Consider the following 6,922-nt stretch of genomic DNA (forward strand, 5'->3'; position numbering starts at 1 on the left):
TTATACCATTTGCGGAATATGCCAGATTTGGCATATCCCAAGGTTTCCAATTTTGGCAGTGAACTTGTTATTTGTTTTGCATGCATTTTACCTACAACAACATATACATATGAGTTAAAAGCACGGGGACTCCTACAACTTGCTCACAGTGTGATGATTTGGTCCTAGAACTTGTAAATTGACCCTACCCAGTCCTAGAACTTGCATCAAATGTGCAAATTTGGTCCTGACCAATCACAGAACGACAAGTGGACGCCTGCCCCGAGCCGGTCAGCGCGTGACATTTTGCAAAGAGGCCCCTACCTTTTATTTGAATCAAGTTGCGCCAGCACGCTGTATTGATTGCAGTTGTAGAACAGTAGCACAAGCATAAAATTGGAATCATCTGTTGTTTAACGTGACGGGATAGCTACCGAGGAGCAGCATGCAACGATCAGAGTGAGTAGCTTGAGTATCTCGTATATCTTTTTTTTGTTTGCATGCGAACTAATTAAATAATGTTTCCCTGAATACGCTTCAGATTGACAGCTAGCGAGGAGCAGCAGGCAGATCCGTCCCTGCAAAGAAGAGGCTCACAATTTGTTAGGCACAAATATGGCATGCCGCTTGCCTTGGGTGAGCCAAGAATATCATTTTCTTGTTCCTCGCACAACTTCATCGTCGATCATCAAATCTCTCGAGAATGATACGATCGAATGGTTCAAACATTTTTTGTTATTATATCACATAGGTTTTCTGAAAATGGTTCTTTGCCATGGGAACTTTCATCACAATGCATATCTTTTGAAAATGAGTTTTGCCATGACAATTACCCCCTCCGTCCGAAAATACTTGTCAAAGAAATGGATAAAAGTAGATGTGTCTAGAATTGAAATATGTCTATGTACATCTATTTCTCCGACAAGTATTTCCGGACAAAGGGAGTATATGTTACAAGATGTTAGGTCTTGAAACGAATTTTTCCATGGCAACTATTATTAGAGGCATATGTTTCAAAAATTAATATTTCGATGACAACTGTTTATTACTTTGTATATGTTTTCAAAATGAAATTTTGCCATCGATACTTCACATATGTATTATAAATGAATGTTTGCCAAGATGCGGATTTTGTGAACATGGTTCCATACGTACCCCTTATTGAATTGTAAGTTCAGAAGAAAAAAACAAGAAAAAAACAAAAAAAACATTTTTTTTAATATGCATAGTCAACCGGTATACTCGCGTATGAAGTTTCACCAATAAATCACAACGGTGGTAATCTAGGCAAAAAGAGAAAATCGAAGCTATATAAAAAACACTGTTTTATTTACCCCAAAAAGACACTGTTGATGAATAGTATTGTCCCAATTGTATTTTCTTCACCAACAATACCATGGGATTTAATACTTTACTTAACTTCACACATGAGTAGAATAGTCGACTAGGTTTGATACATCACAATTTTTGATTTTTTTATAATATTCTATTATTTTTGTGAAAATTACTATTCACCTGTGTGTGTGTGTGTGTAACCATGTTCACCTTTGTATTGTACAATGACAATTTTTCATGTGTAGTTATTTTTTTCTATTTGACCATGGCAAATTTATTGTGTACACCATGGAAACTTAAATTTTGATGCCATGTCAGCTTAAATTATGTCGCCATGGCAAAACAATACAAATGTTTTTTTGGTGTGTATCCATACGTATGAAGTTCCTATACATGTGCTACACTTTGAATTTAAAATCACATCCACTTTTATATGTTATCCCTAAAATTTTGCAATCATGTATGCGTGGTGGATTTATTATTTCTAGTATGGTGAATTCATCAATTAACGCATAACAATTTTGTTATTTAGAGCATGGCAACTTACATGTGTTAACTACGTACGTGAAACCATAGATATGCAGTACTTGTACTTTTTTGTAACATGGGAGCTAGTATTTGGTGTTAGATATATATAAATATATGAAATGGGTTTTACATGTTTTGTGGCAATATTTATCATCTAGACATGGCAATTTTTGTGGTAGTTTATTTATTTTAGAGCATAGCTAAAAAATTGTGTTAGAGAGATATGAATATATGAAAAAAGTATATATGTTTGTGGCAAATTTTATCATATAGACATGTCTGTTTCTTTTTTTTTTCATGCATACGTATTTTGAAATCCTGACTATGTGGTACTTTTATTTTTAAAAGGGCGACAATTTTGTAGCTAATTAAGTCAAATGCAAAATATCATCTTGTGAAGACCTGGTACTTATGATGCTCAAGTTAGGCCTCTTTTGGCCCATTGTAGGGAGAGGGTGGGATTTGGGGTCGCGCTGGGAGATATTCGAGCTTGAACAAAAGTGTATTCACGTCTAATGATAATTATTTACCATTAACTCTATCTCGGTTTATTAGCACCCTCTCATATTTTGGGTCAATATTTGATTACGGATTTAGCTAGCAAGATATAATTTACATGTAATAAAAAAAATATCATCGAAAACTAGTTTAAATATGAATCAATCAATATAATTTTTATGGCATATAATTTCTGTTTCGTAATAAAATTTAAGGTCAAAGGTTAGTAGTTCGTGTTGTAGTGTATCAGTGTGCGTGACAGATCAGTGGGTCCCCGCAAAAAAAAGACAGATCAGTGGGGTTACTGTGATTGTAACCATGTGTCTCAGCCCGGCACGCGTAGTTGAGTATTAAAATATTGGATAGAACTGTATTAACCAAGCCTTGCTAATTACTACTAGTAGTAGATGTCATGAGTGGTGGGTCGCACGTAGAAAGGCAGGAACTATATTGAAAAGAAACTTACCATAGAAGTAACCTGTAGTGCGGGTTGATTCAGACGAAAGGCAGGGGCCTCTTTGCAAAATTCCGCGCGCTGACCTACTCGGGGTCCAGGTGTCCACTTTTCGTTCTGTGATTGGTTAGGACCAAATGTGCACATTTGATGCAAGTATTGGGACTGGGTAGAGTCAATTTGCAAGTTCTAGGACTAAAACATCACATTGTGAGCAAGTTGTAGGACTCCCGGTGCTTTTAACTCTATACATATTATATATCATTTTGGGATAGAAGAATCCAACTAATCCAATGATGGCATCCATTTCATCATTTGAGCAAGTGTCGGAACATGTTATTTTTACACCATATGTCATTTTATCATTTTTGTGTGAATTTGTGTGATTTCCATATGAGCTATATCATGGCATGAGTTGGAGCACAAACATGCCATCTTACTGCTAAATTTTGTTTCATGCCATGAAATGCATTTTAGTGAGTGAAACAAGCTTGCAAACATGCCTATTCAAATATGTTTCTGCCATGACATGCTTATTCTTGGGAAGTCTGAATCTGTCAACATAACTTGCCATTTTGCATTGATGCTATCATCATATCTGTAGATCTTTGGAGCATGATCATTAAGAAAGTTTTGTTAAGTGCATTCAGTACATGAATGCCATGTTCTTTTTTTCTCTTTTTTGTTTTATACCTTTTGCAGAATATGCCAGATTTGGCATATGTCGAGGTTTCCAATTGTGGCAGTGAACTTGTTATTTGTTTTATCGTGCATTTTACCTACAGCAACATATACATATTATATATCAGTTTGGGCTAGAAGAATCCAACTAATCCAATGGTGGCATCCATTTCATCATTTGAGAAAGTTTTGGAACATGTCATTTTTACAGCGTATGCCATTTTATCATTTTTGTGTGAATTTCCCTCATTTCCTGTTTTGTTTTTCTTTTCTTTTCTGTTTTATACCATTTGTGGAATATGACAGATTTGGCATATGCCGAGGTTTCCAATTTTGGCAGTGAACTTGTTATTTGTTTTGCGTACATTTTACCTACAACAACATATACATATTATATATCATTTTGGGCTAGAAAAATCCAACTAATCCAATGGCAGCATCCATTTCATCATTTGAGCAAGTTTTTTTTGAGTATTTACTGTAGGGTAAAAACCCCATAGCCCTTTATTGCAGTCTCAAAGAAACAAACTGTACATAAAAAGAAAGAGATTACAACCCTAAACTAAAGGTTAAGAAGAACTTACAATTACATGAGGGAGTTAACCCAATCTACAAGCCTAGACGTAGAGCTATCCTTAAACTATGTGACAGGAGAAGAATGTCATGTACAAAACTGCCCCTCCAGGCAGCAAAAGTAGCCTGTACTCCCCTGAAAGTTCTCCCATTTCTCAGAATCCATATATTCCAAGCAGCTGTGAGCATAACTTCAAAGAAGAAAGGATGCCCAAATCTCTGCCTTGCTTGAGATATACTTTGCTGAATAGTAGAACCATGTGACCAATCGATCTGTAGGTAGTTCCAAACCTTGGCACTGAAACTACAACCAAAGAAAAGATGAGCCCTGTCCTCCCAAACAAAGGCATCACAGATGACACATAGATTATCAGTCGTAGGGGACCTCCAGTGCCTGCGGACCAGCATGTCCTTTGTGTTGAGCCTGTCAAAAAATAGGAGCCAGCCAAAAACCTTAATTTTCATAGTACATCTGCTCTGCCAAAGCCACCTGTAGGGTTTAATAGTTGGGAGGTGTTATTTTTACAACATATGTCATCTTGTTTTGGAACATGTTATTTTTACAACATATGTCATTTTATCATTTTTGTGTAAATTTGTATGATTTTCATATGAGCTATATCATGACATGAATTGGAGCACAAACATGCCATCTTACTGGTAAATTTTGTTTCATGCATGAAATGCATTGTAGTGAGTGAAACAAGCTTGCAAACATGCCTACTCAAATTTGTTTCTGCCATGGCATGCTTATTTTTGCTAATGCTTTGTTTGGATGTAGATATTCAAAGCCTTGGCATTGAATTGACTCCAATGCCAAATATCCAAGACATTGATATTGAGCTTCAATGCCAATTCTAGTGTTTGGATGTTTATGTATTTGGCACTTGAAATCTTAAGTGAGCAACAATGCCAATTCATGTTTGGATGGAAAAAGCGTGGAATTTCTCAGTTTCATAACAATCATAATTTATCATTAACTATACAACACACACATATAAACACGCATTAGTTGCATATACTTTTGCACTTCTGTAGTTGCCTACTTGGTACTGTCAAGGATTAATGTTGCTGTGCAAATGGAGGGTAGCGGTGCTTGTCAGGTGTTGCATAGTACTAGCGCTGGTGCGCTAATGGACTACAAGGCTGGGGACGCGACATATGCCTGCAGTTCATGGACCAGCTTGCGGCGTCCTGGGCATGCTGGCCGGTGCCATCGGCCACACATTCAGCATGCTCGTCCACCATACCAAATGATCCTCTCCTGCTTGTCATCCGCACCAAGTAGCCGCACTCCCATGCCAGGACTGTCGCAACACGCCGAGCCGAATAGTCTGTCATTCCGTCGAGCAGCTATTGGGCACCATATCGCAGGTGTCTTCCCACCTAAGCAACGGACATGAACTAGACCCTGCCCTCGAAGATGTCGGTCATGGAGTTGCCTCTATCCATGCTTTCTTGTTCGCCTCCGCTATGGCAGAGCCGCCACAGGTCGATCCTGGTGGCGACGTACTGGTGCACGTCGTCGAGCTACTCGTCGCGGTTGGTGAATGGGGGCTCGAGCGGTGCAAGTATGACGAGGCAGCACAACTAACCACGGTGCACAGGTCGGGCAACAGGAGCTCCCGCACCAAGCCGAAATGGGAGAGGGCGCCGGGAGAGGGATGCAAGGGATGGCCGGAGTTGAAGTGGCGGCGGGGGAAGGATGAGGCGTGGCGGACCAACATGGAGAGGAGTAAAGCTGGCCAGCTAGCGAGGCGGGGGACGGCTGACCTGCGCCGCCATGGAGCTCTGCCTGGGATTATCGTCTTTAGTCGTGTGTCTCGTCTGCCAAGCAGTAAGCAAGCCATGGGGGAGAGCGCGAGCCGAATGTCGCCGAAAACCGAGCGAGTATGCTGCGAATTGGCGGAGGGACGCGACAGTCTTGCGAAAACCAGTTCGATATTGTGACTGAATTCCATGCGTGAATATCTCGACCACCCAAACGGCGGCATTCAGGGCATGAAAATGCCAAATGCGAATTCCACGCCCGAATATCTACATCCAAACGAGGTGTAAGTCTGAATCTGTCAACATAACTTGCCATATATTTTGCATTGATGCTATCATCATATCTGTACATCTTTGGAGCATGATCATTAAGGAAGTTTTGTTAAGTGCAATAAGTACATGGATGCCATGTTCTTGTTTTTTCTCTTTTTTGTTTTATACAATTTGAGGAATATGCCAGATTTGGCATATGCCGAAGTTTCCAATTTTGGAAGTGAACTTGTTATTTGTTTTGCGTGCATTTTACCTACATCAACATATACATATTATATATTATTTTGGGCTAGAAGTATCCAACTAATCCAATGGTGGCATCCATTTCATCATTTGAGCAAGCTTTGGAACATGTTATTTTTACAGCATATGCCATTTTTATCATTTTTGTGTGAATTTCCCTCCTTTCCTGTTTTGTTTTTTCCCTTTCCTGTTTTATACCATTTGCGGAATATGCTAGATTTGGCATATGCTGAGGTTTCTAAATTTGGCAGTGAACTTGTTATTTGTTTTGTGTGCATTTTACCTACAATAGCATATACATATTATATATCATTTTGGGCTAGAAGGATCCAACTAATCTAATGGTGGCATCCATTTCATCATTTGAGAAAGTTTTGGAATATGTTATTTTTATAGCTTATGGTATTTCATCATTTTTTGTGTGAATTTGTGTGATTTTATATGAGCTATATCATGACATGAATTGGAGTACAAACATGCCATCTTACTGCTAGACTTTGTTTCATGCCATGAAATGCATTGTAGTAAGTGCAACAAGCTTGCAAACATGCCTACCCAAATCTGTTTCTGCCATGACATGCTTGTTTT

Source organism: Triticum dicoccoides, chromosome 4A (assembly GCF_002162155.2).
Source record: "Triticum dicoccoides isolate Atlit2015 ecotype Zavitan chromosome 4A, WEW_v2.0, whole genome shotgun sequence".
Taxonomy (NCBI): domain Eukaryota; kingdom Viridiplantae; phylum Streptophyta; class Magnoliopsida; order Poales; family Poaceae; genus Triticum; species Triticum dicoccoides.